We start from the raw sequence: 13,232 nt of genomic DNA, 5'->3' as shown, positions 1-13,232 counted from the left end.
TGACCCGTGTTCCAGATCTTTCCTTGGAAAGCCCCAGTTAAAACTTAAGACTGAACTGCAAAGCTTCTGTGAGGCAAAGGATGCTGTCAATAAGAGAAAACGGCAACCAATGGATTGGGATAAGAGTTTTACCAACCCTACATCCGATAGAGGGCTAATATCCAATATATACAAAGAACTCAAGAAGTTAGAGTCCAGAGAACCAAGAAACCCTATCAAAAATGGAGAACAGACTAAACAGAGAATTCTCAACTGAGGAATATCGAATGGTCAAGAAGCACCTAAGGAAATGTTCAACATCCTTAGTCACCAGGGAAATGCAAATCAAAACAACCCTGAGATTCCACCTCACACCAGTCAGAATGGCTAAGATCAAACACTCAGGTGATGGCAGATGCTGGCAAGGATGTGGAGAAAGAGGAACACTCTTCCATTGCAAGCTGATACAACCACTCTGGAAATCAGTCTGGTGGTTCCTTAGATACCTGGAGACCTAGCTATACCACTCCTGGCATATATACCCAGAAGATGCTTCAACATGTAATAAGGACACATTCTCCACTATGTTCATAGCAGCCATATTTATAATAGCCAGAAGCTTGAAAGAACCCAGATGTCCCTCAACAGAGGAATGGATACAGAAAATGTGGTATATTTACACAATGGAATACTACTCAGCAATTAAAAACTGACTTCACGAATTTCTCAGGTAGATGGATGGATGTAGAAAATATTATCCTGAGTGAGGTAACCCAGTCACAAAAGAACACACATGGTATGTACTCACTGATAACTGGATATTAGGTAAAGAACGTGGAATACCCATGATACAACTCTCAGACTACATGAAGCTCAAGAGGAAGACCAAAGAGTGGATGCTTCCGTCCTACTTAGAAGGGGGAACAATATAATCAAGCGAAGTAGAGGGTGGGAGGGACTTGGGAGGAAGAGAGGAAGGGAAGGGGAAAAGGGGAAGAATCAGGTATGAGAGGAGATGGGCAGTGGGTCAGGAAATTGAACAGAGATGTGTAGCAATGGGAGATGGGGAACTGGGGGTAGCAACCAAAAAGTCCCAGATGCCAGGAAAGTAAGAGCCTCCCAGGACCCCATGGGGATGACATTGGGAGAACCTGTCGAGACCATATCCAGAGGTTAGGCGTGCCCCACTCCAGTTGAGGGATGGGGCCACCCTCCCATCTCCAAAATTTTAACCCAGAATTGCTCCTGTCTAAAGGAAATACAGGGACAAAGAGTAGAACAGAAACTGAAGGAAAGGTCATCCAGAGACCACCCCACCTGGGGATCCACCCCACATACAGACACCAAACCCAGACACTATTGTATGTGCACACGTACATATACACTCTCTCTCTCTCTCTCTCTCTCTCTCTCTCTCTCTCTCACACACACACACACACACACACACACACACACACACACATACACTCACATACATACACTCACATGCACACACACATGTGCACACACACATACAGACATACACACACACAAACACACACACACACACACACACACACACACACACACTTCCCAGCACCTCACCTTCTTTACTTCAACTACGCAGCTTCTCAGAAGTAACATTTATTAAGTGTAAGGATCTGGCCTTGAAGTTTTCTCCCATAACATTCACATTGGACCGTGTACATAATTCTATTAATTTAGCAAGTTTCCATTCTGACCATTTCTTTTCTCAGTGAATTAAAAGCTGTAGAAGAAAAATACCTTTTTCCCCAACCCCTTACTAGGTTTACAGCCAAGTTTGCATTAACAGAAAAGCACCAGAACAGGAGACACGTTTACTCAGTCTTAAGTTTTTTTTCTAAATTGGATATTTTATTTGATTACATTTCAAATGTTATCCCTTTCCTCTGCAAACCCCCTATCTCATGCCTCCTTACCCTGCTTCTATGAGGGTGCTCCCCTACCCGCCTACCCACTCCCACCTCACCACCCTAGCATTCTCCTACACCGGGCATCAAGCCTTCACAGGACAATGGCCTGCCCTCCCATTGATGCCAGATAAGGCCCCTTCAGCTCCTTCAGTCCTCCCCCTAACTCCTCCATTGGGGTCACTGTGCTCAGTCTGATGGTTGGCTGTGAGCATCCACATCTGTATTGGTCAGCATCTGGCAGAGTCTCTCAGGAGACAGCTGTATCAGGCTCCTGTCAGCAAGCACTTCTGGCGTTTTCAGGTGTGTGAAAGCCAGAAACCAATGCTGGGCTTTTCCTGTATTGGTCTCTAACTTATCCTTGCATACCTGGTTTCTCCCTAAATCTGGAGCTATAGAGTTCACAAGACTGGCTGTCCAGAGAGTCCTCTGACCCCTCCTGTGTCCACTTCCCCAGGGCTAAATTATAAGCATGTACCATAGTTCCTGACTTTTTTATGTGGGTGCTGGAGATCCAAACTAGGGTCTTCATGCTTAAGTGGGAAGCACTTTGCCGACTGTAGCATCTCTCCAGCCCCCAAAAAGACCTTTTAGGGCATGCTTTCCGGTTATTATTGTGGAGAATGTTATTAAGTTATCATCTTTACAATTGCAGAGGTTTTGGTGCTGTTTTCTCATTTTCAATAATTTTAAAAGCATTCGAGCATGTCGCTTCCAGAACTGCCACTTTTTAAAATACAGAAATTCCTTGGTTAGTTTTGTGGCATTGTAGTGGTAAAACTCATTTTTGTTGAATATCCACTTGGGAAACAACTTAAAAAACTGGCTACTCTGGTTTTTGTGATGCTGTTGATTTTAGTAAACCAAACAAGTTCAATGTTGCACTGCCAGATGGTGTTAGCGCCCTCCCCAACCCCACCATCCACCAACTCTAAAAGTTAGAGGAAGTCAGATATTTCCTTATTGGGTGATGTGAGGGGCTTGACATGACATCTGAGTACCTCACATGCACCTCTATTATCACCAAGAGTCCACTGTCACTCTAAGCTGAATTGTCAGCAATTAGGAAATGGAGTATGCATTATATTTTCCTTTGATGTTGGATTCCTTCAGTACTTGGATCTCTTTTATTTGTTGGAAGTTCTACTCAAGATGCTCTTTCCCAAGAAGCCTGACATCTGCTGTTTAGGACGGTTGGTGGACAGTTGTAGAACTCTGCTGTCCAAATGCCTGGGTCTGGTTTTCTATCTAGTGAATGGTGTGACTGGGGACCAGGGGCCCCGCCGGTGCAGCTGAGGTCCTCAGCTCTCAGCCACACATCTCTGTGACCTGCGCAGGGCTGGTGAGAGCGAGTTCATCTGTGTGCCTGCATTGTTGCATTGTCTTTCTGAGTTCAGTCCCCTTCTGCTTAGTTTCTGCAGAACTCGGGAGTCCTCCCTCCTGAGGCTTTCGATACCTGGTCACTCCATGTGGGATTCTCTCTCTTCTGTTGACTCTTACCCTCCTTAAAGTGTGACCCCTGAAATGAGCATTCCTTCAACCCCTGCACCCAGAGCACTGCTTGATTGGCTATTACCATTATTAAAAGTTCACATTTGGGGGGTGTTTAATCTTAGACCATAAACTGAATATGTCTAGGAATCACGTTTTGTTCAATAGTGGCTAGACATTATGAGACACTTGTTTAGCAAGTTCCTGAGCGTTGCCTTCCTATACGTCAGATGAGGATAGAAAGAGCGTCCACAGCCCAGGTGCTTCATGGCATTAAATGAGATCATGGGCAGATAACATACCAAAACTATGCCAGCGACACAGCAAAGGCTTAATCTTATTTGTTGAGTGGCCTTTAGAAGTTATGTATTCTGATACACCTGTGGCTTTGCACTTAACTAATGTATCAAGAGAGTTTGCTCATGTCCCCAAATTATTTTTAAAAATTCTGTTTACATTCATTTTATGTTTTCTGACCTACTGAGTTTAGCCAGGGTTGCCCATGTGATTGCGGGGTTGTAAGTAGGTGGAAACACCACTACAGATCATGATTCCTCTCCTGCAGCATTCATCGCTAGCCAAGTTACCCAGGTAGGGGTAGAAGCCTATAAGCCCTTCTCACATCCATGACAGTATTTAGTGGCCAACTGCAGTGCTTTGGATTTGTAAGGATGGCTGTGTCATGACCAGAAGACAGTGTATCTTGGAATCCTTATCTCTATCAGCTAGCTGCCACATCATTTCCTTCTCTTCTTTTCCAATGATTTCTGGGCTCCAGAAGGGTGGTGTCAATATCCCAGTGTTGTGACTGTTACGGGGATTGTCATCTCCTCTCTATTTTTGAGGCTTGTTCCACAGGAGAGAATTCGTGCCTTGTATTACAAAGCCGGTCACGCACACGTGGCTGGGCAGGTAGGCAAAGGCCACTTAGCCTTGATCAGAGACGCTTCCCTTTGCAGTGGAGGTGGGGATGAAGTCAGAGACTCAAGGCTGCTTCACGGGCTAAGAATACGTGACTGTCAAAGTGAATGTATTTTTTTTTTTTACATAATTTTTGAAAAGCTCGTTATGCTTTCCTGAGCTAGAGTAATTGGATGCACAGATAGCACCTCAGCTCTTTTCTTAAGCTTGCTGTCAAATACACGTTCAGAAAACACGTCCCAGTTTTGACCACAGTTGAACAAGATTGCTGGGCTACCTTTGCCTTGCTGATTGTCGTTTAATTGAAAACGTTTGTGAGCTTGGTAAGCAAGAGCGCTTATTTTTACTAGCTCTCTTAGCTTACTGATGTCATTTGATACATGTCTATGTCTGTAACTTTCTGTGCACGTTGACCAATACATTGCCATGCGTCTGTTGTGGGGTAAGTAAAGTCAGATGAATTATAAACAGCTTTGATTACTATGGATATTAATTTATTATCCTATTGTGCTAATATTTTATTGAGTTCCATTTACATTTTAATTTTACAATATTTCTATGAACTGTGTATAGTCTTCTGTTGTTGAATCTGATACTTGTTATTTCACTCATGAATTTTTGCTTATTAATTCATCTTTTAATTGGCAACTGCAACATTTCTTTCTATTTTCTATGGTTCTTAGTATAAAATTGCTTTTAATACACTTTATTACCCTGAGGTCAGAATAACTACTCTAATCAATTTTATATTCTATATATTCATGATCTATTTCTCCCCTAGTTTGGGGGGGGAGCCTTCCTAATCACATATTAAAATCACATATTATTTCACATACAGTAAAGTTGCCAAACATTTATTTAGTATATTTTCAAATTACCCACAAAGGTGACCTTTATACAAAGATCTCCAGACAACTCACTATTAATTTTTATTCTTTAATTTGATTTCTATAAATTACTACATATCAGTATGTGTTCTCCGTGTGAGGCATGCACATTCTTGGGATACCCTGGGTTAACTGTACAATTAGACTTTCTAACATGAGAAATATTCTATTTTTTGCAGCACAAAGAAGGATACAGAGCAGATACATACATAATGTTTGCTACTAAATATTTTCTTCTTGTTAATAAAAGAGGATTGATATTTCTTGAATGTTGTAAAGCATGGATGTTTCCAGAAGGTGGTTATCCCCCCTTTATTAAAAGCATCTGTGCCTGGCTAGAGGCAAACAGCCCAAAATCCTCAAGTGGTTGGCTCTGGGAAATCACAGGAAGATAGACCCACAGCCAAATGCTAAGATGGAACAAATTGTAAAATCATACTGCGTCTTAATTTGATGACCAACAGGGAAGGTTTTTCTGCCTCATCAAATTTTACAAAGAAAAGTATTTATGATTTTCCTGTGAGTTTACCAGGTAAGAAGAGAAACATTGAGTCATGGTCTGGCGGCAGGCCTGACATAGGCTGTTTCTGACAACGGTCTGTACTTAATGTTACTGCTTCCATTTCTCTGTGTAGGACTGGTTCTGCATTTGTGTTGGAATAGATATCCATCTTCAGTGAACTACTCCTGAAGCAGATAACAAAATCTCACCAAGGAATAATACCCTCAGTGGATATTCACTTGAATGAGGTTACATAACTTGAAAGATATCAGGAGTGCCAGGGAGACAGCTCCGTGAGTAACTGGAGCTGTGTACTGTGCAGAAGCATGGACCCACATTGGAATCCCAAGCAGCCCCATGAAAGTCTATACAAGGCCATGGAAGTCTGAGACAAGCATAGTCGCCAGGAGAGACCAGTGCTCTCAGGAGCCTGTGGGCCACCAGCTTCAAGTTCAGTGAAAGACTTGGGAACACACAGCACACGTATACACACATACCCATACACACATACCCATACATACATACATACACACATAAACAATACACATGCACACATATACACATACACATGCACACATACACACACATAACACATACAGAAACGCACATATACACACACATACACACATATGCACATACACAATACACATACACACATACATACACACATACATACACACATACACACATACACAATACACATACACACAATACGCACATATACACATACACAATACACATATACACACATACACACATATACACATATACACATATACACATACACAATACACATACACATACACACATACACACATACACACATACACAATACACATACATACATACACACATACACACACATGCATATGCATACATATGAACACAGGGCTGGAGAGAGAGAGACAGAGGCAGAGAGTTCCCTTATACCCCTTCTCCAGGTGGTAATAACCTATCAGGGTGATAAGGTTATTAAAAAATCACACATGACGTCAACCTGGCTGTTGTCTAGAAGCAGTTGTGTACTTACATATGAATCAGAGAATGATTCATCTGCTTGAGAATTTGCAGGACACCAAACCAAATTAGGAAGCCAGGCAGCTGTGACCTGGCTTTGTAAGGGCCAAGAAAGCTGCAGTTTCGCTTCCGAACCTCGCATCTCAAAATCATTCTCAGTCCCGCTGTCATTCAGGATCCATGTGCCCCTCTGGGCCTTCTGTAGAAGAGCACACTGGGTCATGTTTGCTCCCGCATGACCCAAAGCCTTCAGTGAGGCAACAGACTTGTGAGAGAGGCAGACAGCCCGAGAGGAAACTGGAGAACTGGAGTCAGAGTGACAAGAGCTAGGCAGGAAAGACTCACTCTGCAAGACGCTTCTAAGGGTCACCTGACAAAGAAAGGAAGGGCTGAGGAGAGGAGACCCACCTGCATATGAGCTCTAATGTCATTTTAGGTGTGTGGTGCTCTGTCTCAATCATACAAAATAAAATTCACAATTTAAAAAGTTGTGGGTTTGGTTTTTGTTGTTGTTGTTGTTGTTGTAGGAAGAAATAGAAGTTGGGAACAGACTAAAGGACCTGATTGTCAGGCTCCGGCGCTATTCCTCTAAGCACTCACAAGTTCCCACCAGTATAACTTTTTGTATGGAAGCCTGGTTTAGCTTTCTTTGAGGAATTAGAATTAGGTATTGTGAGGTAATTTTTATTTATTTATATTCATCACCAAATTGGTTTTGTTTCTTAAAAAGAAAACTGTTTATAAACAACTTTGTAGTTTTCCCTGAAGTGATAAACATGTGTGCATGCATGCACACACACACACACACACACACACACACACGGGGTTGGGTGGAGAGAGTGGGTGGAGAGAGAGAGAGAGAGAGAGAGAGAGAGAGAGAGAGAGAGAGAGAGAGAGCAAACAAGTTTTCTTATGTTTCCCAGATGGTGGGATGCGTCCCTCTGTGAACATGCTAATTTGAGGAAACGTACTATGGGGGCAGCTTGGTAAGCAGGGGATTTTTGGTGCACTTATTTCTATAAGAACTCTAGTATTACTATTTCTAGTTTGTAGACCAGCAATGTTCCCTTGGTTTTTTATTTAGGGTAAAGCTTGCATAACTATTTGCCGGATTCTTTCCTTACCATCGTTCCGGCGGGAGTGGCCTTTGCCTCTGAGATTATAGCCACAGCCTCCTGAATGTGTTATTGATCTAAGAAAAGGATTTAAGTCAAACTAACCTATGTTCTCTCTAGTATGGGATTGTTTACATGAGGCTAAGCCAAGTAAGAGCCTATTTCCCAAAGAAGCCCATCTGTATCCCGCTCACAGGGGAGCAGAGCTAACCCAGGATGTGGCCCTCCATACACAGTGACTTTAATCATCTTCCTCGACACCTGCCACCCAGTTCGTCTCTCTCAGCCTCTCAGCACTCTAGCCTTCAAATGAGGCCTGCACGCGAATAGGGAACTCTGCTGGCGCTTCCCAGGGGGAAGCGAATCCACCAGTGGCAACTGCAACACCTCGCTGTTTACCAGAACATAAAGCTCGGTTGAAATCCCACAGTGACGTCATCTCCCAGCACTTGCTGATGAAGCTGCAGCGGGTTCCAAGATGCGTTCAGCTGGGTCGGGTGCTGCGTGCCAGAAATGGTCAACCGGCTCACACTTCAAAGGCCTCTCTTTAACTAGGGTGTGTTTAGCTCTTAAAAGAAGTGGAAAGTAACCCAAATCACAGACTCGGGCTAAATCGGTATTTAGAAGGAGTCCAGAACTTTGTATGTTGTGGTTTATTTTTCTTTGGGTTGATAAGTTAACTCTGATTGCTGACATGAAGGTAATTTCCTTCTGAAACACCCTTAGACTAGGGAGGCCTTGCTGTGGGGGTGGGGGTGGGGGTGGGGTTGGGAGTGGGGGTGGGGGTGGGGTAGAACCATTTGAAAAACCCTGACAGAGAGGACAGGAGCAAAGAGCTGGCCTGGCCTTTCGGGAGGTGAGGCTGCTCAGGATTTGGAAAGCAAATTGTCCACACGTATGGAGGTGATCATGATGTGAGCTTTGGAGCTGAAAACTGGGGTCAAAGAAATAAGCTGTCAGAAGACTAAGTGATAAAACGAAACAATTTAGGGTGAGTCAGAGAAACCCCGGAATTCAACAGGCTTGTCTTAAAAAACAAGAAAGAAAAGAAGGTACGTGAATTTAGATGGAAGAGAAAGAAAAGCGTGCGAGAAAAAGAATGTGGTCTGCCTCAGTCACGATGGCAAACCCTTACACGTTTCCTCTCACAGTTTTGTGTTCTAGCAGGAAAGATAGAAGTAGTCGGTATCTAGTATAGTATGGGTGTGAGTGTGAGAGAGAGAGATTGAGAGAGAGGAGGAGGAGAGAGGGAATGAGAGAGGTGGGGAGACAGAAGGAGAGAGAGAAGGGGAGAGAGAGGGAGAGCAGGTGAACAAGCACTAGTTTGCTCACCTATATATTATATGATGATTATATAGCATATGATGATTATATAGTATATGACCATATGTTATATGGTGGATGCGGAGGCCAGAGATTAATGTTAGATTTTTTTTCTTTTAACATTGCTCTTTTGAGGTGTATGTGTGTGTGTGTGTGTGTGTGTGTGTGTGTGTAGGGGATGTCTCTCACTGAACCTACAGCTGGCTGTTGGTGTGTGTGTGTGTGTAAGGAATGTCTCTCACTGAACCTACAGCTGGCTGTTGGGGTGTGTGTGTGTGTGTGTGTGTGTGTATGTGTGTGTGTGTAAGGAATGTCTCTCACTGAACCTACAGCTGGCTGTTGGTGTGTGTGTGTGTGTGTGTGTGTAGGGGATGTCTCTCACTGAACCTACAGCTGGCCGTTGGTGTGTGTGTGTGTGTGTGTGTGTATGTGTGTGTGTGTAAGGAATGTCTCTCACTGAACCTACAGCTGGCTGTTGGTGTGTGTGTGTGTGTGTGTGTGTGTGTGTAGGGGATGTCTCTCACTGAACCTACAGCTGGCCGTTGGTGTGTGTGTGTGTGTGTAAGGAATGTCTCTTACTGAACCTACAACTGGCTGTTGGTGTGTGTGTGTGTGTGTGTGTGTGTAAGGAATGTCTCTCACTGAACCTACAGCTGGCTGTTGAGTGAAGCAGCTGCCAGTCAACCTGGGCTCCTCCTGGCTCTGCCCAAGCCTGGAATCAGAACTCTGTTCCCCCACTTTGGAAGCAGGCACCCCACTCACTGAGTGCGCCCAGTGGTCCCTCGCCTGATGATTGCGAGTTCTCATTCACAAATGAAAGTTTTGAACGACTCAAAAAATATCTTCGTGGAATTATTACTGACTACAGAAGATCAGGATAAGGCTAGCACAAGCACACCTCCATCAAAGGAGCCTGGGCTTTTTCATGTCGCCTGGGAAAAAATCAGAGGTAGAGGACCCAGACATGAGCTTGGCTCCTTCATCTGTCAGAGGAGCATCGCCATGTTTGCCTCAGAGCTCTGTGGCGAAGGCAGAATGGGCCAATTTCAAGCGTTGTGTGAACTGCAGCTGTTGTAACAAACCCGAGAGGTAAGGGTGTTGTGTTTATAACATCCTGTCCCTGTTAGCTTCAGTTTGCACAGTTCCTGCCTGAAGCAGAGATTGCCTAAAGACCATTTCTCACATTAGGCCGTTCACAAGAAGGTAAAGGAATGAAATCAAGGTTCTTCAGCTAGTAAATGTCATAGGCAGGATTCAGGCTTCTCTTCCTGGGGCTGTTTCTACCTACGAAGTGTGTATAAAAATGTGTAGTCTAAAGACTTCTTTTATAATAAACACAGGGGCTTCTGTAATCATAGCAAAGATGAGGAAGAGTCTACCATCATGTTGAAGAGCAACACGTTTGTTTACACATGTCTTTAGACAGAGGTTCAAATCAACTACATGACTGTCTGTATAAATTACATAATTTTTAATTTATTTAGTAGCTGTATCATCTCTCTATATATAAACTTACTAAAATATGTGTCATATATGATGTATAATATATTTATTTTTATATTTATATAAGCTAATTTATTATTTAAATAAATTGTTACATTTATAAAAATTATGTTTATTAATCATTAATTATACAATATTATTTTATATAATATAATTATTTACTTAATTATATAATATAATATAATATAATATAATATAATATAATATAATAAATATGTATGCTATATATGATATATCATATATTGTATTGTAATCACATGTCATACATCACATATGATATATCTTAGCTTCACGATGTAAACAAAACAAGACAAAAATCTTCCTGGAGTTACAGCTGTAATATCTGGCTAACAGGATCCTTAGGTAAGCCTCCCCCAAAAGCTTCTTGTGTTCCTTGTTAGGTCAAACTGAACAAAGCCGACATTATCTGCTGGCCTTATTTCTCAACTGAAACTGAAAACTTAAAAGACGGTGTTGGGTCACAGCAGTGGGAAGACTGGCCCTGCTCGCTCTGCTCCCGCGCTCACTGCAAGCGGACATGTGAGGCTCTGTCCACAGGCTGAGCACGCCGAGCCCTGGGGACTGACTTCGACTCACTCGGTGGACCTGAGACCAGGAGAAGAAGTCTCAGTCCTTGCCTCTTTCCCTCTGCTAGGAACAGTAATCTTGGGGAGAGACGGCAGATACCTTTCCCAAGTCCTCAGAAGACCGCAGAGGACATAAACAACAGAAAACAGGCCTCCCCAGAACCACAGGACCAACCTGATGTGACACATTTTACCCATCACACCACGCAGACTGTCCTTCAGACACGATGTGTGACTCTACATATTCTCTGCCCAACTGGAAACAGAATCCCTTAAAATCCCCGAGATACTATCCCCTTCGACATCTCCCGGGCACGCCCACAAGTCACACTGGAGAATGTCCCTTCGTGGTTAAAAGAAGAACACCCTTTAAGCAAAATTCTCGATATTTCTAAAGCTCCCTTAGAATCCGAGTATTAGCATGGATCTCATTTTGTAGGAATGCAACCCTGCTCTTGACACCTTGACTCTGCTTTGAAACCACCGGGGGGTGGGGGGTGGGGGGGTGGGAGAGGGGGGTCTAGTGGCAGGAAAAGAATAAAATTGTTATTCGAAGGGGCTCTGGCGAGCTCGGGTCTGGGGAACTTGGCTCCAGCAGGCCTTGCCCTTGCCCTCTGCCTCCGCATTCCCTCTGCCTTGCTAAAAGCTGTTAGGTTTCATTCCCAAAGCTAGCCACGAAGCTCTGTTCCCTTATTTGGCCACTTCCTCCTCCTGAGGCTGACCACCGAGGTTCAGCTATGAAAGTATTAAAAAGTTGGAAAGAACCCAGGTATCCCTCAACAGAAGAGTGGATGCAAAAAATGTGGTATATCTACACGATGGAGTACTATTCAGCCATGAGAAACAATGAATTCATGAAATTCTTAGGCAAATGGATGGAGCTAGAGAACATCATACTAAGTGAGGTAACCCAGACTCAAAAGATCAATCATGGTATGCACTCACTAATAAGTGGATATTAACCTAGAAAACTGGAATACCCAAAACATAATCCACACATCAAATGAGGTACAAGAAGAACGGAGGAGTGGCCCCTTGTTCTGGAAAGACTCAGTGAAGCAGTATTGAACAAAATCAGAACAGGGAAGTGGGAAAGGTTGGGTGGGAAAACGGGGAGGGAAGGGGACTGATGGGACTTTCGGGGAGTGGGGGTCCAGAAAAGGGGTAATCATTTGAAATGTAAATAAATATATCAATAAATTTAAAAAAAAAAGATGGCTAAAGAAAAAAAAAAGTATTAAAACCCAGTAATCAAAAGCCCCTTTAGCTCACCTAATTAACATACCCAATTAAAATATAACACTCCACCCTAGCCCATGCTAACACAGGCTTCCCCTTTCTCTGTTAGAAATCATACCTGCAAGGCCATCTGCTGCTGTTTCTCTGCCTGAGTCAGAAAGCAGTCACTTTTTATTTTTATTTTTATTTTATTTTATTTTTTTTGGTTTTTTTGGGGTTTTTTTGTTTTGTTTTGTTTTTTGGTTTTTCGAGACAGGGTTTCTCTGCATAACTCTGGCTGTCCTGGAACCCACTCTGTAAACCAGGCTGGCCTCGAACTCAGAAATTCGTCTGCCTCTGCTTCCCAAGTGCTGGAATTAAAGATGTGCACCACCACCGCCCTGCGAAAGCAGTCAGTTTCAACTTTTCTCTCCCTCTGAATAAAGGTTATCTGTGAAAATTGTGGGTGTGGTTTATGCCTAATCTGGGGTCTGGGAGGGAAGGAACCCCCACTATGCAGGGGGGGGGTCTCCTTCAGAGATGACACAAAATGCGAGACATCAAGAACGTTGTCTGAGCCTCGATCTGCCTCACCTGACTCATAAAGTTCATATGAGTAGATCTTAGACTCAACTACAGTGGAGTACTTGGCGATAAAGGGTCCATCAAGCCATACATTATTGAAAAAGTTGACAAAATATCGCAGCCACTGCTTCAGAGTCTAGAGGATGCTGTGCATAGACCTGTGGTCCCCGAGA

At 43.3% G+C, this 13,232-nt stretch overlaps 1 protein-coding gene across 3 annotated transcripts in view; it reads right to left on the bottom strand.

Moving 5' to 3' along the window:
• The window catches only part of Pde7b (phosphodiesterase 7B), a 342,947-nt gene that overhangs the window by 266,517 nt on the left and 63,198 nt on the right, over positions 1-13,232 (bottom strand). The gene's annotated exons all lie outside the window — the stretch shown is intronic.

This window comes from Apodemus sylvaticus, chromosome 23, assembly GCF_947179515.1.
Source record: "Apodemus sylvaticus chromosome 23, mApoSyl1.1, whole genome shotgun sequence".
Classification (NCBI taxonomy): Eukaryota; Metazoa; Chordata; class Mammalia; order Rodentia; family Muridae; genus Apodemus; species Apodemus sylvaticus.
Note: the sequence above shows the minus strand (reverse complement) of the source record. Positions and strands in the feature narration are given on the sequence as shown.